Here is a 24,401-nt window from a genome sequence, read left to right as displayed (position 1 = left end):
TGGTGGGATTTTCACAGCCCATACAGCTGTGAGGGCAAAAGGGAAATTGTGACTGAAAGCCCTGCAAGTGCAGCAACATTTGCCTAATGAAGCCCAGTGGAGGCTCCTGCTGTCATCCATGGAAACAAAACCATGGGTGTAAACTTGTATGCTGCCTTGCTTCCACCAGCACATCTCCAAATGCAGGATTTGTGCTATGCAGACTGCTGACAGCAGTGCTGGTGGGACAGGACTCATAGGAGTCTGTTAGCTTGACCTCAGTCCCGGGATCCCTGTAGTTTCTTGTAAACGTGCCACAGCATGCTGAAAATTACAGACCTGAGTGATTTAACATTGCACCACATGATAAATGCTGGGAATGCTGAGCAGCTAATTCAAACAAGCATAAAGTTGTGGATGCAATGATTAACAAGGAAAGTATCTTAGACTGACACAGCTGAGTTGTACGGGTGCATTTCAATTTGATATAGGTGAGTAACTGCAAATAAAGTGAGCAAACTAATCCGTACTGACATAGCAGTGCTGATGGCACTCAGCAGCTTTGATGGTAACATATTCCTGGGTGGGAAAGAACAGTTCAGAATAAAGTGTGCTTGATAATAATTGAATATTCACGTGCTAAAACACATCACTTTTTAGTAAGTATCAGAGAAAAGTGACTTGTTGTCAGTTAGAGAAAGGACTAATTAATGACACGGAAGGTATACTGTGATTTTTTTTAGGCTGGAGTGAGGGGACATCAGCTGTGAGGACACGCTTTTAGACCTGGAATGATCTACCTGTTGATAAGATGAGAAAGCACTCTGAGGATTTTTACAAGCGAAATCTAAAATCACTGGCTTTTGAGCTTTAAAGAGCACCACTGGAATATGACATACATTTGGTGAATTTATCGTGCAGCAAGCAAAACATATGGGAGGCACTGAACCTGTTATTTGTCTTACTTAGTTTTATCTACATATTGATTTTTATTGAAATTGAAACTTTGAAAAGCAGAAAGGGTAAATACATAAAAGAGAAATAAAAAATGAGGAAACACAAGGAAACATAGCTGACATACAAAAACCCTTTAAAATGAATCTGGAATGAAGCAGGAAACTTTTCAACTGCATATCTTCCACTGCTTCAAAACATTCTATGTAACTAGCAAGTGACCTGTTAGAGGACAAGATCTATTGAAATGTATATATTTTCTCCTAACCAAAAATAGCTCATAAAGGAGCTTATTTCTCTGAATAAGCTGCTAAAAGGAATATATTTTCTGTTTAAGGATGTTAAACTTATTTGTTTAGCAGATTTCTGCTGAAGTTGGATGCCTACTCAGTGAACAAATACTTCAGAAATTGTTTGTGATCTAGTAGTGCCTGAGGTTTAGTTGAAATTTATGGGATGATGTTACCAACTCTTTAGGGGCATGGAAAATACTTCTGTAGTACTGAGAGAGACCACAGAGAGCGAGAAGACGGGAGCTGGAGGAGTAAAGATCTGCTGCAGCTAAGGGGAGCTGAGAAATGTAACGTGACTACAGGAGGTGACAAACATGTAAAGGGTCCAAGCCACATAACACAGTTATGTGCATCATGGTGAGGACAGTGCTTTTGCAGCAGAGTTGGAAATAGAATACAAAAGATAAAAATCTTCCTGGGATATCTGGTATGTCTGCTGGGGCACTTGGGCATAAGGATCAAACACATGGGTAGGAGATCGGTATCTGGACACCGCTGCTAATAAATCTGCACAGAGAGGATGGAAGAGGGCAGGTTAAAAGCCAAGATCCTAACCACTAGTGATCTCCAGGCTTTCTTTGTGAAATAGCTTATCCATGTGCTCCAGAAATCTCAGAAACCTTGGGACTACAAATGGCAAAAATATAAGACATTACTTATCACAGAAAAGTTTTATGATGAGAACTTTGAGGAAACTAACTTTGAACAAGATAAACAGGTCAGAGTACTAAACTGAGGTCACTAACTCTTCTCAACTCTTCTCAACTTGAGACTCATTTATGTATTTTTTTGACACATGAAGCTGAATAAAACCATTGTATTTTTGGCTTAAAGTGTGTGAGTTACCTATATTTTAGCTCAGTGTATGTTTTCCACCAGCATGTTGAGCAGAGATAGCTAGGAACCCAACTGAGGATGTGTGGTCTCAGTTGATTACCTCGAATGGTAAACAAGAGGTAACTTGTGCATCTGTACCGGTTCTGATAAATTATTAGGATGTATCTTTGGATGTGTGACTTTGTGAAATGTAGAAATTTCCAGAAGCTGCCAGGTCGTGCCAAGCCAGAATATCCACTCTCAGTATCTTCTTCTGCAACAGTGAAGTCTGCTAGAGTTTGAAATTTCTAGAGTTTGCTGTTCAAGAAACAAAGTTGGATCCTTAGCTCTTAAGAAGGACTACTCAGGTGATTTTATCTGATTTAGGGGATTGTAGAGTGAAGTTTCCCAAAAGCAAGAGTAAAGAAGGGATTTAAGCTTGGGATTGTGGTGCCTAAATTAAAAACTCTTGAACATAAAACCACTTACTTTCCAAAAGGGTGACAGGTTCCCAATGCTCAGGAATTTTCTATTGACAAGCCCCACAGAGTGACAGCCCTCCTGTACAGCAGCATCTGCCTTGCTAGTTCCTGGTGCCGTTCAGAGGCCGTCAGAAATTCCTAGCTCTCAGGTACCCTCTGTCGATTCTGTAGATTACCTTTGCTCTTTATGAGTTTCCGCTCAAATTTCATTTCATTTTAAAAGAAAGGAGAAAGGTTAATTTAAGCTTTTTCCTTAAAAAAAAAAAATGTTTTATTTCTGGCTGTAGAAAAATGTGCAACTGAAAAGGAAAAGAGTGCCAGAGGTCACGGTGTAAATCCCTTTGGGTAAGGGAGCTGGGGGCAGAGTAATATGTTGCTTTGGCAGTTTAAGAGTGCTTGAGATTGACAGTAAGCTTGGTGCAGATAGTCTTTGCACGAAATAACTAAAGATGACAAATTAGTTCTATAGGCACAGTTTTTCTTTTGAGTTTAGCTGCCCTGACATTATCTCGTCTCAAAGTAGAATGTACCTGCTCTCAAGCTGCATTATCCATGAAGGGATTTAAAGTGACTAGCTCAGACTTCGGCATCCTTCTCTTAGACATCCAAACTGAAGTCAGTAAAACTCTGTTCTTTATGACCTTGTTAGGATTTTTTTTTTATGTTGCCCTTCTAACACTTGCATTTTTCTTGCCATGTGTCAGCAAGGAACCAAAGATGTAAATGAAAAGGCTGGATTATATCTGAAGTTGGTGCAACTTGCTTGCTAGGGGAGATAGATTATCCTCCTTTTTCATTTTGAGGCACACATAAGAGGTTGATTTCCTGTCAGACTCTTTTTCAGATGAATATTTTATCCGAACAAACTGAATTATATTAGAACGACATCCTAGGGCGAGAAGTTCCAGGAGTATTACGCTGTGCTGGCACTCTAACACACCTGTAATTGTATGTTTTAGCCTAAGGATATATCCACGGGCTTTTCAGGCAGCTGTGGTGAGCTCTGCCCACACTGTGCTGGAGGCTGTATTTCTGCACTTAGCATGGCACAGTCCCAGCTCAGACCCAGGCAGAGGTCAGGCTCGTGGCCTCTTTGCAACACCACGTAGGCATGCACTAAAGCCAGCTTTGTCCTGCTAAAAGCAAAATGTCAGAACATGTGCTTTGATCTTGTGGCCACCTGGTACAGTCCTGCTCATGCCAACATTGCCTGAACTCACTCCCTACAAAGACATAGGTTGTGTTGCTTGCTAGGCTCTGCCTGGGGGCTGGCTGGAGATGGTTGAAATGACCCCAAACTGCACCAAGTAGAGCCTCAACTGTCAAAAGCACTGCATCCTGCACTTAGTTTATTTACTAAACTGAGTATAGGAGAAGGTACTTCTGTTTGGCCACACAGGGAACATCTTCAAGAGGGAGGCCATTATTCTGCAAATTTTGCCCATGAGCAGGTCCAAAGAAGGGCAACATGGCTTGTGAAGAGCTTGGAAAACTGGGGCTGTTTAGTCAGGGGAAGAGGGGGCTGAGGGGAGACCTTATTGCTCTCTTCAAATACTTGAAAGGTGATTGCAGTGAGAGTGGGGTTCATCTCTTCTCACTGGTGACAGCTGTCAGGACGAGGGGAAACGGCCTCAAGTTGTGCCAGGGGAGGTTTAGGTTCTTTACAGAAAGGAGTGTTAAGCACTGGAATAGGCTCCCCAGGGAGGTGTTTGAGAAACCATCCTTGGATGGATTTAAAAATTGTTTGGATGTGGTGCTCAGGGTCATGATTTAGTGGAGGGTTGTTAGAGTTAGGGTAGTATGGTTAGGTTGTGGTTGAACTTGATGATCTTTAAGGTCTTTTCCAATCTGAGCAATTCTATAATTCTATGATTCTGTGATTGTATGATTCTATGACAGAATATTCTTCCTTCCACCAGAGTTTGTGCCATGAAATATATTACTGAGAAAATACATGTTTGAGTGTGACAGGCCTTCACTTGATTTAAAATGTCATTATGAGAGCCTTGTGGTGATGAAGGTGAAGATCTGTGCCCTGAGATATCACAGGATCATAGCTTCATCAAGGTTGGAAAAGACCACTAAGGTCATCTATATCAAGGAATGAGGCAAAGCAGTGCAACTAGAAAAATATGGAAAAGTTACAGGTCATAGAAATCACAGACTTCCTTCCTTCCTTCCTTCCTTCCTTCCTTCCTTCCTTCCTTCCTTCCTTCCTTCCTTCCTTCCTTCCTTCCTTCCTTCCTTCCTTCCTTCCTTCCTTCCTTCCTTCCTTCCTTCCTTCCTTCCTTCCTTCCTTCCTTCCTTCCTTCCTTCCTTCCTTCCTTCCTTCCTTCCTTCCTTCCTTCCTTCCTTCCTTCCTTCCTTCCTTCTTCCTTCCTTCCTTCCTTCCTTTCCTTCCTTTCCTTCTCTCTCTCTCTTTCTTTCTCTCTTTCTTTCTGTCTTGAAGTGAGAAGAAGCAGGAATTAACAGTGTAAAATCTTAATGAGTAGCTTGTGCTGAGCAGTGCTATTCTCCTCAGTTACTCTTCCCATCTTGAATGTTTACCAGCCAATCAGAACCTTCCTTAAAACCAAGAGATTTATAATGAAAAGTCAGCCCTAATTGAATTTCTTCATTAGGAACACCATCAAACAGATACAGAACACCTTACAGCACCTTGTTTAAATTAGATTCATTTTTCTGATTAATTATTAAAAGGAAAGTTTAAAAAATCATAAAATCTTAAGTGCTATTAAAAATTGATTAGGAATGCATTCTTTCATTGACCCAGTTTGTATTTTTTTTAATTTTTTTCCATCAAAGCTAATACATTTGAGTAGCTGCCTCAGACAGAAGTTTGTAATCATTTGGTCATCAGTCAATTAATCACAGCTTCATAAATATTGATCTCAGATTACATTTATTTTTCATTCTTGAAAGATAGTTTTTTTTATTAATTTAGGCTCACTCACATGCATTGTGGTTTATGCTGAAATTATTTTTAAAAGTTCTATTAAAATTTAATTTGAGCAGCTCGCTAACAATGCAGTCATTGTGAATTGTGCCACCTCTTGGCAGGTTTGTCAGCTCGTGCTGAAGGGTCCCAAGTACCCACAGTGCATATGAGCAGGGCCTGCTCGTTGGTATCCTTCACCTATAAAAGCCTCTGTATTTGGAAGTTGCTAGCCACTGCCATCGTAGGGAAAAGGAATTATTTGAATGTAATCGTGGATTTGTTTCAAGAGAAGGAAGGAGAACTCTATGGTTTCCCATCCTGCCTTCAATGGCTGTGTTCCTGATTCCTACTAGTCCATTATAGAAAACTGTGCCTTCCTGATGGCCATCTAGTGTGGTCAGCTCTTTTGCCTCAGCCACGCTGCAGACAAGCCTCTTGAGCAGGTGTGCTTGTGGGTGCTTGTATCAAATCATTACAGCAGGATCAGCCCTGATCCTGCTGTAATGGCTGTCATGGATATCATATAGAAGCAATGACCCATTCCAGGATGGTGAGGATACCTGGAAGTGCTCTTGCAGTGTCTACTTTTGTGCCTGGCTGAGAACTGAATACATTATTTTAAAGGAGTTGCAGTTATAAAGAGAAAATCTAAGGATTTTAAAGACAAAATGTTGTGAGGAGGGGTCTGGACTCTTTTTTCCCAGCACCTGAAGTGGACACAATCCTTCTTGTAGCATACTCCCCATACCTGAAGCACTCTCTACTAAAGCAGAAGCATACAATTCCTGATCTGGTTATAGCTGATAATCTCTTCTCTGTCAATGAAATCTTCTGTTTGTTTAAGCTTAAGAAACACTAACAGATAAGGACGTGTAGGGACTTCCCAGGGCAATGATTATGGTACCAAGATTGTCAGAATTCAAGGAGTGCTTGGACAATGCTCTCAGATATAGGATTTGTAATTGAGGTGGTTCTGAATGGAGCTAGGAGTTGGAGTCGATGATCCTTCTGAGTCCCTTCCAAGATGGAGTATTCTGTGATTTTGCTAAAGAGTGACCTGAGGTATTCACTGAGGAAAATGAATCCTCTTCCTTCATGCTCTGAGTTTTACTTTGCATGCATTGCTTCACAATGAGAATGACCAATTTTTCCAGGCAAGGAACATCTGAACGGCAGACTTGCAATAGCTTCTGCAGCATGTTTGAGTTCTCTGTTTTATTCTGATAAGAAATGTTTTGAGATAGGTCACTATTTCCTAAAATCTCCTTTGGATGAGGACTTTGGAGTGATTTTATCATGTAGCAATCATACATTTTACATTCCTAATAAGGCGTAGCCTCATCTTTAATGTCTGAAATCAAAACCAATCACCTACTATCATCATTCTAAAACTATTGTTATCTTGGTACCGCGCTTCTGGAAGGCTTCAAGTAGTGGTCAACAGTGTCCTGCTGTGCTCCTCAGCATCAATATCAAGTGGAGTCATGTGGACCCCTGTCAGCAATCCATATTTTTGCTCACATTGGTACATGTAATATGGAGAATGGATCATTTTTGTGGCTGTTCATGTATCTAAGAGTGAAAAAAAAAAAAACAGTTCCAGGTCCTTGGATCCAAATTACTTTTCAGAATCATATTTCCCCATCAAACTATTCGTTTACCACATATTCTGCTGAAAGGTATCCACAGTACTAATTCTTCCCATTAAAAAATGGAATCAGACTACAGCAAATTCTTAGACCATTTCTTTTAAATCTCAGTTGTACACAGGACTTTTCTGTCCTTTCACGCTTGTGTCAGAGATAATGCATAGAGAGCATCCAAATAATGCCTTTGTTTATAAATTGCTGCAGCTAGTTGTAAATAAGATTTGTAAATAATCTTATAAATGAGAGCTGTTTGCCACCTTTGTTCTCCTCATCTATTTGCTGCAAAATCAAACTCATTTTTATCTTTCTCTGTCCATGAAACGTTAGGCATAAATTGTTTGTTTTGCACTGTGGCAAATCTAGAAGTATTTATATGTAACTGCCTGGTATGGGGACAGTCATGACCAGAAGAGGAGTGCAGGTAGTAAGTGGATGCACTGAGTTATTCCAGTTAAAGCCTTAAAAGGATACAGATTCCTACCAGTTCTCTGTACATTGCACAATCAGAATCAGATTCCAAGTCCAATTGCAGTCAATCTTTTCAAATAAGAGAGGTGATAAGGAATCTAGTAAATATCCTCTGAGCACTTCTTTACAATAGTGTGGCAGTATGAACCAGCTGTCTCTTTATCCAGCGTTTTGACAGATGTTAGTGTGAATGTGAGCAGTGTGTTACATTCTGTACAAAACTCAGCAATCCTGGACAATCTTTCCTGGCAGAAAAGAAGAGGAAAAGCTGCAAAGCAATACAGAGAGATGACTGTAACAATGCCCCAGCTCTTCCTTGCCTTTTGCTGCAACACCTGCAAAATGGCCCAACTGGAGTTTTAGCGCTGAAGTATTGTGCCACTAACTCAATGCTCAACAACTTCAGCACTTCTGAGAATGAATCCTGTAGCTGAATGCAAGCTACTAGTTTATAAAAATAATTTTTAAAAGTATTTTTATATCTCCCTAAATACCCAGAGTTCTTTTAATCCAAAATATACAAGGATGCATTTTTCATGAAGATAATTTTAACTTTGTAATATATGTAAGATAAAAATATAATCTTTCCTGCTAATATATGCAGTTGATATTTCTGTCTCTAAATTTCCTATTAATTGGATTGAATTGATTTAATAAGTTCAGCTGATCATTGAAAGGCTTTTAAATGGATTCCATAGAATCATAGAATTGTAGAATGGTTTGGAAAGGACCCTTTAGGATCATCTAATTCCATCCCCCTGCTATAGGCAGGGATACCTCTCATTAGACCAGGTTGCTCAAAACCCCGTCCAGCCTGCAAATACTTTTTTCTTGTAAAAAGTGTTGTTTTGCATTTTGTTGATATGTTTTTTTTTTTTTTAATTTTAATTTGGGTCCATGGCATCTTTTATGTCCTGCTGACAAATGTTTGGTATCTTTGTAGGACCAAACATTTGTCAGCAGGACATAAAAGATGCCATGGACCCAAATCAGTCGTAGGTCTTTCTAGGTTGACTTATCTCTGAAATCTGCAGTCCCAGTTTCTCTATCTTTTAATTGCAGTAGAGCAATATATTCAAGTAATGTTTCTTGTTGTCTGTTACCGTAATGTTGCCAGATTAAAACAGTAACACTGTTCTCCATTTTCATTAGTATGTTATAGCATGTTGGACACAACTTCAGAGACTTCAGAGTGTTCTGAGGACACCAAAGCTCAGGTAAACATAGACTTCACCTCTGAAGCTAGTTTCAGGAAAAACACAGCTACGAAATAGAATGCTACACAGATTTTAAATAGACAAGAGAGAAAGGGAGGGAAGGATATAACATATATCCAAGAACTGCTGGAGTTTTATAAGCATTGTGTTATTGTTTTTTAAATCTATCCAGGGAGGATATGTTAGGAGATAAATGGAAAAATGGAAAAGCAAAGATTGAAGCAATTGGAGAAAACAGCCAATAAGCGAAGGGAAGAGAGGGTCCACTGTGATTGCTGCAGAGGTATTCAGACAATGTTATCCATTTCCATCTGTTCCCACTTGAACAGTGGCTGCAGCTGTTCTGTGAGAGTTACTCCTTGGCTGGCTCATTCCTGCAGTTCCCTTTCCCCCTCCATACTCATGTGGGTGAAGAAGATGGAACCTGCACAAATCCTGGTGTCTACAAAAAGAGCATCTCCCAGAGCACATCTGCTCTTTAAGGAACACGTAAAGAGCCCTTTGTGAAGAATGTACAGCTTTCATCTTGGGTATCTGAAAAGTGAGGGAGAGTTTTTTTGTAGGCTCCACTTCACCCAGCCAAAAAACATAGACATTGACATAAAAGCAGATGCTACCAAACATATCTGAGAGTAACTGCAGAGAAACTGAGCTTTTAAGGACATGATACATCATATTTTAAGATAAACATTCTGAATAGATTAAGTGAATTATATTTTAAAAGTGTGTAGTTTTGCTGCACTGACTATAAAGGGACCATAATGTGAGTAGACCAGACGTTGTAAATATGTCTTAAGACAGCTGAGGCAAATCCCACTTTTAATCTTGGGAAGCTGGAATGAAGAGACATCTGTGTTTCAATTCAGTATGATCAATGAAAAAAAGGGAACTCTGAGAAATAACAGTCTGGATTTTAGTGACTTTTTTGTAATAACATCCTAAGTTTATTGGAGTTTAGATTCAGCTCCTTATCAACTGGAGAGAGATGAAACCAGACCTGCTTATAACTCTGCTTCCCCTGAATACAGCCAGACTTGCTTACTGTTAATTTGTAAATTTCACAAAAAAAAAAAAAAAAAAAAAAATCTGCTAAGTATACTGCACTGACAGCTTTCTTTGTAAGCTTCACTTTCTACAAAACTTCCTTTGCAAAGTGTCACACTATGACAATAAAAAATGCTTTTTCAGAACTTTCTTATAAATATTCCATTTACTTTTTTTTTTTTCCTTTTCTTAAATATTTTTTTTTGCCATTCAGGAAGAGATATGATGACTTAAAAGTGGATAGTAAAGGCAGCTGATGATACATGTATTTGTTGGCAGTGCTCTTAGGAAGGCTGGAATGGTGTATCATCCATGCTGAAATGTATGGGTAATTCATTCATGAAGCGCGATCAGCAAAATCAAGGACTACTTATGTCTGGCCTTTGCTTTGGTTTCTTGTTAAAGCTCATTGTAGAGAATCAAGTAAAAACTTTGATCTTAACAGTATTCTCCTAAAAAGCCTCCACATTTCTCTGGCACTGAAGCCCAAGTAGCTCAGGGGAGGCAGCGTGCAATGCCTTTGCCCAGAGGCCTCTGTTCAAGCACTCCTGCTGACTTCAGTGGGAATTTTGCCCGAGTACAAAGAGATGAACAGGAACCTAGAGTAGGAGCAGAGGCCACGTTGCATCTTCTCCTGGAAATGTAGTTTATAAGGGCCATGATTTTTCTGTTGTTTTCCTTTTATCTGTAATAGGCTATGAGTATTTTAGATTCAAATTGGATGCCTTTAAACTAGAAGAACTCTACTCACACTGATAACTTAATAAAACATCTAAATGTCTTTTAAAAGACTTCAGTTTACCTATTAAGACCAAATAGACTGTCTGTTAATTTGACAGAATATCCATGTTCACTGAACTTAAGGCTATAAAAATTGTTCATCTGCTCAGTCACAGGCCATTTAATTTTGGATGCATCATTGCCAGTTGGTTACAGTAATTAGCATTCTCTGTATTGTGTCAGCTTCCCTGAAGCTATGCTAAGTAGGGTTACCCTTCTTTATGGAAGCATAAGTAGCCTTGTGCAAGTGGGCCTGACCACCCATCTCAGAGACAGAAGCCTTAACTACAGCTTCTTGGCTCAGGGTGCCCTATATGTTCACCTGCAGATCTTATTTACTGGTTATTAATGACATGAAGTGTAGGCAGCTGTGAAAGGCACAGCATGGCAGCTGAAAACCTCAGCTCCAAACTATTGGCTCAGCCTTGTCATTTCTTTGAGTGACACTTCATTTTTTAAATTATATTGTTATTATTTTAAATATTTCTTCATATATTCTTTTAATTAAGTTTTTAGATACAAGTCAATTCTGTGGATATAAATTGTGTTTATGTACATATGTAGTTCTGTAAGCTGAAGTGCTACATTTGCTAATGCAGTTACTTAAAACACAGGGGGTTTCAAATGAAAACATTTTCATCACTCCTTTCCTATTGTGAGCATATGCTGCAAATAGTTTGGTAGGATATGTTCTTCCATATCTCCTAATGCCTAAAGTAGCATATAATTGTATTTCTAACAGAAACACCAACTGCTGGTACAGGAATATGGGAAGTGCTGGAATCATTCTTTTGTAAAGGCTAGAATAAACAATACAATAGCTGAAACCATAAATAAATTAAAGAGAGGCCAAAATTTTTTCTGCCAGTTGTTCTGCAGACTGTGCACATTTCATTGCTTTGTGGTGAATATCTGTGCTTCCTTTTCGTTTCCTGGGAAACAAGTGAGTGGTTTTATGCACTGCAATACATACACTAAGAATAATTCTTCCCATTTAATCCACTCTGTTTTTTACTTCTTAATATACTGGAAGGTAACTAATATTTAATACCATGAAATGTATCTGTGCATGTTTAATGATTCAATTAATCAGAGAGAAACCTTCTTTATAATTAAATATAGATAGGGTATAGTCTTTTCTTCTCATTGACTGATGCTACTGAGAATAAGGGATAAGAATAATTTTATACTATTATTCTGTTTGCCTTTTATTAGAAGTCTGAACTGTTTAGGTGAGTAAAATCAACCATAAAAGTACATTTTTTCTTAAGAGTTATGCACTCTGCAATTTCTGCACTGCATAAAAGCCCAAGCATTTGAATTTAGGTACCAATCCTGTGAAGACTTGCACATGTGCTTAAGCACAAGAATAAGTAAATTCAACTAATGCTAATGTGAGTACTTACATTAAGTTTGAAGCAAGTTCTTGAGCCTTTGTAGGGATGGCTTTTACCATTTGGAGCTTTCTGAAACAGGCCCCATATGAGCTTGGAAGAGGCCTTATATATTTGCTCTGTAAGACCCAATTAGACTGTGACTTGCTGCCTTCAGTTGTTTCTTTACAGTAAGGAGCAGTTTTATTAAGCTGATCTTGGACTTCTGTTGACCTGATTATTTAAATAAAGGTTACAAACTGTCACTGCAACTTGTTTTTATTTTTGTTTGGCTCCATACCAAATTCTCTATCTGTAGGATACAAGAAAGCCAGCTATCTTTAATGCTATATGCAGATGGGGCACACATATTGGCAAGTTAATAAAATAAAGTAATGATGTACATGGAGGGAGATTTAAATATGGAAATAGAGACTTCCTTCCTCTTGACTCTGTATAAATTGTTGAATATATTTGTTTAATGATTTATACAGAGCCTCCAGCAAAAACAGCTAGGTGATGTTTACAGAAGTTAAAACATAAATTACACGTACAGTGTTCAATGGGCTTCATTACATGACCACTTCTGCCACCAAGGGTACTATGTGATAATAGACATATTGTGAGACCATACCTATCCACTGAAATGCCTTTCCTTTTACCTATGTGCTTACCTACATACCAGCAGATGCAGAAACCACAATATGCCATTGTACAAGCAATACTGTTACGCTATAAATGGTAAGTTATTTCTAATTTAAATAGTTTAGTGTATGTGCTTTTACAGTTGTGTGAACAGAGCTCAATATACTTGGAGTACTTGGAAATTAATGCTTTCAGCTTGCTATTTCAACAGGAAATACAGAGTTTTGTATATTAGATCCATATAGACTGAAGGACTGAGATAGCTATCCCAAGTTTGATTGATTAACCTTTCAACTGAAGAAAGAGGAAAAACATTTGTTTTCAAGTTTTTCACTGCTCAAATTTCATATGGTCGTACTTTTCCATATTTGCTGTTTATCTGAAAATACTCCCCTTGTGAAGCCACCTTGGATAGCTTTTCTTCCAGGTATATATATCTTTACATGATTGTAAAGTGTGCTACCTTATTACACTGCAGGATGAGAAACATGAAAAATATTCCTTTAGAAAGCTGAGGATCTCCTTTAGGCACAAAATACTAATTTTTAGCACCAGTGGGTAAGGAAATGACATTTAAAAATAATCTTTTTAATGTACAAAAAAGTTCTCCCAATTAATAATTTTGCACATAAATTATGGGAATTTTCAGTTGTGGGTAGAACTCCACGTTTGGTGGAGACTTTTTTTAAAAGGCAAATTAAAAAAATATTCCTAAATGTCAAGCTAATATTTCCATATATGTGATATCATGTATACAAATATTTTGCATTCCTGGGTATGAATAAGAGAAAGGAACCTTAGAATTTGACATAGAATCATATCATAGAATCATAGAATGGCCTGGGTTGAAAAGAACCACAATGATCACCTAATTTCAACCCCCCTGCTATGTGCAGGGTTGCCAACCACTAGACCAGGCTGCCCAGAGCTACATCCAGCCTGGTCTTGAATGCCTCCAGGGATGGGGCATCCACAACCTCCTTGGGCAACCTGTTCCAGTGCATCACCACCCTCTGCAAAAAAAAACTTCCTCCTAATATTTAACCTAAACCTCCCCTCTCAGTTTAAAACCATTCCCCCTTGTCCTATCACTATCAACCTATGTGAACAGTTGTTATGAATGAAGTTGTCTAAAAAAACAAACAAGCCAACATCCCAAGACTGGAAAATTGTTCTTGAGAAGGCTTTAAGAGGAATTCTGGAGACTGCTCTTTAGATATCCCTCAGGGTAATAATACATCAGGGAAAATGGAACAAAACAGTAATAGGAGTATCTTACTATTATGCTATGCTCCTATAGAGTAGATGTAATTTTTATATGTGATATCACGATATAATAAAAAGAAGATTTACTTGTGGCCTGACTAGGAATCCTTATTTGTAGTGAAAACACTATAGAATCACGGCTTGGGCATAAAATCATATCTATCATAAATGATGAATGACAGCTTCTCTTGAAGTCACCCTTCAGGATGAACAGTATAAAGACTGTTTAGGTGCTATCACATTTACAGAATTTTTTTGTTAGACATCTTGCTTGAACATGGAAATGCTTAATATACAAGTGGTGCTTTTTTTTTTTTTTTTTTTTTTTTTTTTTTTTTTGCCAGCATTTGCTTTGAAGCAAACCCTCAGCTAAAGTGATCAAAACCGTAGGAACAAAAGACTGCTTATTTCTCTCGACAACTTTGAGCAAACCCAGAAGCCCTCAAGCTAACTCAGATAATCTACTAATTCAAAATAACGTCTTTAGGGATGGATGGGGTAATTATTGCAAACATAGTGTTTCTAATTTCTGGATACTATACATGTAAATAAACTTCACTGATATTGTGCTGCACAACATACTTGGAAATTATGCCCTAGATGACTAATTGAACAGCAGAAAAAATAACATAGTTAAAAGTTACAAATCACTTTGAAAATGTTGGCTTAGCCAAGCTGGACTTCTTTCAGATGTTCAGAGAAGAAACCAATTACTTGGTTATACACATTTCAAGAAAGTGTTTACTCACATGGGTGTGATCTCTCATGCATATATGCGAACTAGTTTTTTGCTGAATTTTCTTTGCCAATATTTCTCAGAAACTATCTTACTGTAAGCATATTAGGAATCTTCTAGATGTACATAGGATCTAGCCCCAAGCATTATTTTCAAATAAAATTAACATTCTACCTCTTGCTTCCTTGTCTACCTTTTGTTTCATTTTTTAAACAATGGAAAACTGTTTTTTCTACTACTTTATTTCAGTTTATAGTCTTTCTGTAAAAGAGCAATCCTAGAAAGCTAGTTTTCTATTCAGTTGGAAACTTGTGGATTAAACTATTGTTTGCAATTATAGATTCATTACATGAATGAATTTCAAGAATTTCAAAGGATTTATTTCAAAGAATTTTCTCTGGCAAGGTTTGTCAATCTGGTATATGGCATTTTGCATTGAATCCTGATGGAAGCCAGTCCATCATGTTTAACAGCTACTCAAATGTGTAGACTTGAATCAGTCAACCTCACTGAATTCATATGAATGTTGGTTTTAAGGATCAGGTCCAAAACCTATAATAGCTGTGATTCATTTTACTTCTCAGTAAGTTTTACTTTGCCTTGGCAGATTTCCTTCAGCAATCAACCCGACTTGTTTTTTTTCCGATTCATTCTGAGTCTTCATTTTTTTTTCAGCACAGATTCATCTTCACTTCCATTTTTTTTGCCCTTTTATGCACTGATACCATCATACATCTTTTACCTCTTTTTTTTTTTTTTTAATAAGAAAAAAAGAAGGTTGACAAGGCAAAACTGGGGACACTAATAGCAATCTTCAGAATTTGAAGGATACATTTGCCCAGGTGGGAAATAGAAGAGTTGAGATGGTAGATCATTGAGGGTAATTGAGTGCACTAGCAGAAATAAAGTTCTAACAACAGGTGAACAGGTGAGATTTGCTGGACTGTGGAACCCTGAGAGAATCCCAGTTAAGCTTCTTTTTAATCTAGACTGACCTAAGCACTAAAAATATGTTAAAAATAGGAAGTGCTACCATGTTGGCAGGAAGATGGAATAGGTGATCTGATAAATCTCACTCAGTGTAAGGTACCCTTTATATGGTAATGCAGCATGTGGGGTAGACTGTACTGAATTAATAATGCAGTCACATTGTGAGGGTTTTGTTGTTGCTGTTGTTGTATCTAGGTTCTCAAAATGCTTTACATTGAGCTAGTGGTATCACTGATATACAATCATGGCATCACTCTCAGAGCAACACAACTTTAATTTTTATTAATTTATCTGTTTAGATTTATTGTCCTAATATATTACTCTTTACTCTGAAGAGCAGATAAACAAATGCATGGAACTCAAATCCATTAGAAAAGTAGTGAATTTCTACTTGTTTAGTTATTTTTTAAATAACAAACTGGTCTTTAAGGAAGGTAGGTACTCCATGACACCCTTTTTCAATGAAGGTCACAAACATGTGGATAACAAATCAAGTATGACCACAAGAATTTTCCTTCGCTATTAGAATGCATACCTTCCTGTTTGACATTAACAGCAACATTGTTAATTTCCCATGCCCAAATATATTTCCCAGGAAAAAAAAAGAATGAAAAAGCTAATGATTCTTCCACAAGTCCTGGATGCCAAAAAAGAGGATGGTACTCAGGAAGAGTGAGAGAATGGAGAAGGAGTGAAGGGACGGGTATAGTGGGAAGCTTCCCTCATTTGATGTTTCTAGTCCAGAATCATCCCTTCTAAACAAAAATTGTGGAGAGGTGTAGAGGATATGATAAGTTAGATGAAAGTCAGTCACACATGGGACTAAATGCTCCCTCAGCAACATTATTTCTTCAACACAGTGTGTACAGGAATTCTCATCCCCTGATCATGCAGACTGGGGAGTAGTTTGGATCCAACCACATCCTGCTCAGACAGCAGCCTGGGTTTCCTTAAATTGAACTCAGAGTAATAATAGCAGCATAAAAAATTATGAGACTGCTGCAGTGGCCTACTGCTCCCAGTCTGTAGCTGAGATATGGCCAGAACATGTCCCTGGACCTTAATAATGGGCAATGCCCTTAGCAGGCCTGATTTCTTGCTGTAAGCTCTGGCTTAAACAGTGTTAGGCAAACAACCTGAGCATGCTTTTTTTCTGTGACACCAGTTCCCTTATGCTACTTGCACACCGCTTTGTAAGGGCTTCTGAAGAATGGAAATTGAAAGCCATGCAGTGCTTTACACTTTCACATGCAGTTCATGAATCCCAGTGGCTCTGTTTCAGATCTGGCATATTCCCAGTAGCAGAATTACATAAATGTTCAGAACTTGATGCTGAGATACTTCAGATGTTAAGTCTAAGTTTTGAATTTTGGACCTCTTGATAAATGGGCTTTATATTACACATTTTAAATTCTGCCCAAATTGACCCATGTTTGCTCAGGTCTTTCTCTGGATGTGACTTTCTGTATATGCAAAAGCCACAGTCCCTTTGCATTTGCTCCGCCATGTTATGCTTCTTGTTCACAGTATCACTATTGCATCCACTAAAACCACAGTCCTGGTTTGAATTTGAATTCATGGCTTCAGTAAACTCAGATTTTCAGGTCAGTCTTCTGAGCTTTCTGAGAAATTAAAATTACTTTCTTAGGGGCAACCACTACTTTAGTTGTATCTTTCAAGCAAAAAAGCAAGTATTTTTATTTAAGACAGCTCTGATAGATAATCTTTATTGTTTTTAGAGTTGGTAACACGAGTTGCATTCTTACATTTATTCTCTGATCAGACTTACATTTTTATTTCTGCGCAATGTTTTTAGTTTTTGCCTTCCAGTGAATGACATTTCCATCGCTAGCTTCTTCTCTCCTTTTCTCCTTACAGTAGTAAATTAGTCTTGTCCCCAACGGCTTTCTGAGACAGAGGTAATCTTCTGGTGTGTTTTGAAGTCACATTCTTGTGTCTGATAGAAAGCTTTAGTTATGACAGCAAAACAAATAGTGAGCAATTATGCTTTTAGGTTTGTAAATGGACGTCAAGGAAAGAGACCAAGAAGGAAAATGACTTACTCTGACCCTGCCTCCTTCACTTCCATTGGGAGATAGGGAGCCAGAGGGGAGAGAGTCTGGGTAGAAGAAAGTAGAGCAGAGCTTTTGTAAAGACTTGCATTTGTGTTGGCAGCTTGCTAAGAAGAACTGATGCCTGTACATTAATCTGAATTACCACAGTCAGTTTTACTTTTGCAAACAACTCAGTCACAGTATCGCTGTCTATTTCTTTAACAGGAGATAAATTGAGCCTAGAATGGGGACAGCACTAGAAAACCTAGAGAAGAAGAGAATAAAATTAATTGATATTAGGCAATTCACAGAAAGAAAAGACTCTGAGGCCTGACACAACTTTCTTTTCCTCTGATTATTAACACCATAATCCCGCTTTCCTTCAGTACTTCCAGTTCTCTTCTTTTTCTGAACGTATTTTGAGTGGCTCTGTTACGTCATTTTTTTCCTAGCAAACTATATGTATTTTCTTCTTTGTTGAAGGGGTTTCTTTTAAGCTCCAATCAGTAAATTAGTAACTTTAAATTAATATCCTTATTTTTAAGCATATTTACTAGTTATGAAAGCCCAACCCATTGATCACCATGCTTCATAAACTCTTAAAACCCTCTAATTCAACCATTTATAAGCACTTTTCCTGGCACTGTTTACTACCAAAACTCTTGTTCACACATATTACTGAATCAAAGTTCATTAAAATCCAATATTCTACTGAGTTTGAATCAGCCTTTCAGTAAATTTTAGTCTTCTAGTTTTTACTCTTCCCTTTTCTTTCCTTTCATGTCTTGGACAGAGGTACAAAATACCACGTGACAAGGGATCCATCTGGTTTATGCTGTAGTCAGTATTTCAGATACTTGCCAACAGTTTGTCAACAAATTGTTTCACTCAGCAGAGAAAAAGAATCACAGAATCACATAATGGCCAAGGTTGGAAGGGACCTCAAGAATCATGAATTTCCAACCCCCAAGAATACTTATTTCCACTTCCAGAAAAACTTGTTTTCATTTTGTTCTTCTGTTTTGGACAGATGCTCTTATCTCCCTTCCTCAGGTGGACATCCATTGTGTCTCTTCAGCGCAAGGTCTGTGGTAGCTGCTGTGGCATCCTAAGTCCCAGTTGGTTCTCTTAATCAAAGGGCTGCTGAGAAAATCTTTGTTGTACACGTACACATTTTGCTTTGCTTTTGCTTTTGTCAATACTGTGCCAACTGCTGACCTCCTCTTGCATGGGTAAGCCAGCTTCTCAGCAGCATCTGCAGTTGGAATTGCTTGGACTGGTTGTAAATATTTTCTATTGACATGAGCCAGGGGAGTTTGTAAAGCACAGAAAAGAACTTACAAACTGAGAACATAACACAGGTGGTTGGGATTTTGCAGGGATTGGGAGCTGGATTTTTAAAGGTGCTTGGCACATCTCTGTACCTGCCTAGAGGGATTTTCCAAAGAGACATGAAGTAACAGAAACATGCCATTCATTTTACCTAAGTTTGGCTGTCTGATCAGCTAACTAACGAGGCTCTCTGGAGAGAGACAAGAACTTCCAGATTTCATTGCGTGCAAAGATAGGTGCATGAGACAAAGTGGGTTGGAATTAATTTCATTGTATGAAGAAGGAAAGACAAAATTAATTTGAGGAAACCCCTTTTTGTATTCCTACCAGCAAGACAAAAACATGGAATTGTGTAATTTGAAGATGATGGGAGGGCTATCGTTGTCAAAACACATTTTTTCTGCTGGATGGTGGTTGTCTTTTTCCTAGTGGAATCTGACCCTAGCCTCCTGTCCTACTCATACGGGTTATCAGCCAGATGCTTACTGCCATGCCTAGTATCTATGAATAGACCTAGTTGAAGAAAAATGCAAATCCAGGTAAGTAAAAAATATATATTGTTCTTTGGTTAAACTGATAAAATTGTCTTAGATGAAAACCCAAAATGCTGTTTTGAGCTAGCATACAATCTTCTTACATTTTCTGAAAAAAATATTTAATTTTTTATGTCACAGTGACATTTCATATCAAACTTTATTTATTTTCAAGTGGTCCAACAAGGAAATAAAGTATAAATGTTTCACAGAGTTCTGTGACACATTTATAGAGTACATTTTTTTTAAACTACTTACAGTAGTTTTGTGTGATGGTAACTTTTATGTTCTTATGGTGATCTCACTAATCTGAAAAAAAGTCCATTAAATATGTTTATGCTGCATCTATATTGGTAAATAGCACTGGAAATCTTTCTACCCATGATTTTGCCCCATGCTTTCCCAAACTGTTCCTGGGGATGATCTAGGTCTAAGAATTTATGAGGCCACTCTTGGTACCCAATAAGCAGACTGGATGACCAGTCCAACTCAAATGATTCTCATTCTGTGACCATGGCCTAAAGAATGCTGAATTTACTGACAGAGCTGTGGTTTCGGAAGTGTTAAGCAGTTAACACAAACCATGTAAACAAGCCACAAGAGTTTTCACAATTAGGAAGATAGAGAAGGAATGCCATCTCAAAATTCTATTCATTCTTACAAGAATGTAGATGAACCTGGTAGCAAGGTTATATATCTATGTGACAATAAGTGGGCTTCCTGCTCATTCCATGCTAAGAAACAGATCTGATTTATTCATTGTTGTCCACCGTGAAATGCAAATAGACAGTTTAGACACCTATATCCAAAGCTGCATTACGTGAAAACTTCTCCTAAGGATAGTGCCTTGGACTCCAAAAGCCATGTCTTTCTGGAGAGTCACGTTCTTCAGTTCAAGTAATTTTGAGAGGGGACATTATTATAGTCTGTATAAATAGGCTTTGGCCATGCTTCCTCCTTTTTCTTACATTCACATGCAATATTATTTAATGTTTAATCTCAGCCCAGTAGTTTTAATATATATTTTATTTTGTTTTCATTTTCTCCTCATTTTAAATTCTCTAGCATCTTCAATTAAGCTCTATTTGTCCTGTGACCTTACAGACTTAAACAATGATTTCACTCTTATGCCAGACAGACAGGGTCTCTCCCAGTGTAAGTAATGACTTCTGCTTGCAAACAACAAATCGAACTCTTTAACTCACTACTGTACATATCCTTCAAGAGCAATGATTGAGCTAATACATGCTCTTGTTTCTTCTAGATGCCTTAAAGAAAAGAGGCCATGTGACTTCGGAGACAAAAAAAACCCCACAACAACCCAAACATATATACATGCAAACACAGAAGTAAGAAGAAAGTACTTTTAAAAGACCAGAATTGCTTTTATGAATTGTGTGAATGAAATCTCTCTGCGGATTAGTGTGGAGTAGGAAGGGAGCGGGAATTAGGAAGGGAGGAAGAAGATGAAGACTGCATTGAATCTTCCCCTACTGCGAGCAGCCCTTGTCTCTGAGTCTCCATCATGTCTGTATACCCTGAGCCACCAGCAACAATCTTCTGATCTGTTGGCTTTCCTCAGACATTTTCACTGCTTGCATACAGGCTTATGGCTACACATATCCACCCTATCCAAAAGGCATTTCATCATCAGATGAAGAAATGTTTGATTATCTTCTATGGACACTGAATTCTGAACTCCTTTGGATGGGAGGGCTAAGGCTTTCAGTTTGGGTACTGGTTTAGTGCCACCTATTTTCCACCTTGAATAAACTTGTGAAATCCACAGAGTTAAAGTGAGACAAAATACTGAGCATTTACAATAGCAAGGGAAAGTAAAAGAAAATCTTATTTTAGTGTTATTTAGGGTTACAGTATTAAATAACCCTTTGTCCTACTTTGACAACACTGCTTAGAAAATACAGCCTTTCACTCACAGCAAGGTACACACACACCTTTTATCTCTTTACTCAAGAAGTATACAGCAACATGGGACTTGATTTGGAGTCTGTGATAGTGGTTTCCTCTCACATCTGTTCGAATGCAATCAGAAGAAGGAACTTGAGTTTTGATGGAAACTGAGTTTCAAACTGAAGAGCAAAAGCATACATTTGGTGATAGATGCAACCACCTTTTCTGCTTATTGCATTATTTCATTTAAAGTTATACATTTTTCTTGGAAAGTTCTCTAAGCCAATTGTATGCCTTTCACAGTGGTGAGTACTTACTTCCCAATTAGTCCCATTGAGCCAGCAAGACTATTTGCCTGAGAGCTTACATCACTGTGAAAAAAAAAGAGGATCACAATCTGGCCCTTTGCAATTAGCACAATGCTGTCAGGGTTTCACTTTCCTGCTTAAATCCTATAATGAGCAGTCATTGGAAGAGGAGGTAAATAAAGCTGTCATGCATATTGACAGTAATACAATACAATACCACTGCTCATTTTTTCCCAAAGTTAGAATTGTAGAATTAACATGGCACATGATGTTCTTCCCTCTCCAGCTAAACACATACCAGCTGCAGTCTTTTAAAGTCTCCTATCATTTTGTTAGCACAATGACTGCCTACGTGAGCAAAAAACATGGAAACTGCATCCTACCACAGTTGACAAGATTTTTTATTTTCATGATTACTTCTCTGCCTTTTTTTATTTTGCCTGCAGGCAAAGGTTGGCATACATGTCAAGAGAACATTCTCCAGCTGGGGCCTGCAGTATAGAGAATTGTATACTCCAGAGGGCTCATGGGACCTTGGGCAGATTATTATGGTAATATTGGAGACTGCTGTCCTTTCCCTCCCACAGCTGGGCCGCCTCTCTCATTGTAAGTATTGAAGCAATATGTTTTGCAAATTATACACTGGGAACAACAGGGACCTGGGAAAGTGAAGGAGAAAGAGAAACATGGCAAAATGTTGTCTTTAATATGATATTTTTCTTGTTCATCAAGCAAAGATAAATTAAAGCTTTAATTTTAAAAAAAAAATTAGGATCATATATTGGGAAAAAAACGGTGTAATAGTAAAAAACTTAATATTGATTTTATTGAGAGTTCTAAGAAAATATGGTTTATTATGGGGAAATTTCACACAGTAACCTGATGCAAGAGAACCAGAGTAAGATTACATAATAGCCTTCATTACGGATTGCAAAAATCCTTTTGAGTGCAATGAAGCTGGATTAACAAAAACTGCACAAAAAAATATCATTTTAATTAGTGCTAATGTGATCCCGTCATGGTCCAGCTGTTTCACACAGGATGAAAATCTGTGTTGCTTTATTAGCAATTCACCCTCCAAAATAATGTCACTTCTGATTTTTAACATTTCTTATTGATGTATATTTTAATAAGATACCCAAATGATTTGGACAGTCTGTCGTAACGAAGCAAAAGGATATTATTTTTTGTTTGTTTTAAAATAAAGAGTTCAAACGTGGCTTAAAAGCAGTAATAGTAGCTAAAGAAATATTTCATTTTTTGGATCTTTTTTAGAAACATTTACATAAAAGTCAGATAAAGATTTGTATGGCATCATTGTAAATGTGATTTCTACTTACAAAATAAAGAGAGTAAGTATTGCTAACTTGCTGACAAGCTGACATGATGGCTTACATGGGCCAGATATTTAAAAACATGTTTTTATCTGCTCTTTAGCAAGTGTGGGCTTCAAATCAAAGTCTTTAACCTATATTCCGTTATTCTGTTAGCTGACAGACCTTTTACACTTAGAACTCTATTCATTTTTGGCAGCACTGTTTCACAACTCAATTCTGTATGGAGCTAAACTTTAATTTTAATCTAAATTAATTTCAAGTTACTAAAACTTGCTGCTTCATTTATACATGAAACTGTAGAATAATGCTTTGGACACCTGCTTGAATTCTACGTTAAAAATATGCAAATGTAGAAAATCTCAGAGCTCACAGCTCAGTTTTCTTCTCCATTATTTTTATGTGCTTTAATACAGTGGAGACCCTTTGCATGAACCATTGTAGAAAAAGGCATTTATTTTTAATAACTTTATTCCTTTTCCCTATGTTCCTTAAAAGATTTCATTATACACTATTGGTGCTGTGCTAATATATTTATCAGCTCTCTAATTTAGCTCAGACTTTGCTAATATATTCCAGAATGGTGATTGGTTTTAGTACTTTTTCTTAAACATTGTATGGTTTCTTTTCCAATCCTCAATTAATGATTTTACAATAAACTCTCAGTGTAAGGAAAAAATTTGCAATCCAAAAGGCAACTGATATAAATTAAAGAGGAATGAATTTATAATATACAGTGGTATGGTATAATTAACAATGATTTTCAATTGTACTAGTAGAAGAGGTTACAACGGCAACATCAAGAATAATAATAAAACAAAAAAAACTGAAACGTGAGAACTATGTTTATTACACTGTTTTTGTTGGTACCCTCATAGAATCTTTGAACATCCCTGATGATACCATGAAATATTTCCCCATCTCCCCTCCATCATCATTAGAGAAACCACCCTTCATGAAAGAGGAAAGAGACCTAATATGAGAGTGGGTTGGTTCCATGTGTCTCTGTGAATCCAGATATTTTCTACTCCTGAACTGACAGTTCTTCTATTTCACAGTAGTTAATGGATGGTTGCATGCAGCAGGATTAAGTGAAAAGGAATTAGTAAGGTATAGGGTGCTGTTTTGCAAAACACAATACTAGTGGTGTCCTGTATTTTCTCTCCTGAAAGTCAGGCTTGAGCTATCTTCCTCCTTTCCTTCCTCTTCTTACCCTGAACTCTATTTTTCAGGTGTCATATATTGGCTCTCTTTTTCTTTTTTTTTTCTTTTTTCTTTTTTTTTCTTTTTTTAATAATT

The sequence above is a fragment of the Meleagris gallopavo genome, chromosome 1 (assembly GCF_905368555.1).
Source record: "Meleagris gallopavo chromosome 1, MGAL_WU_HG_1.1, whole genome shotgun sequence".
NCBI classification, from domain to species: Eukaryota; Metazoa; Chordata; class Aves; order Galliformes; family Phasianidae; genus Meleagris; species Meleagris gallopavo.
The sequence above is the reverse complement of the archived record's forward strand: the minus strand, read 5'-3'. Positions refer to the sequence as shown.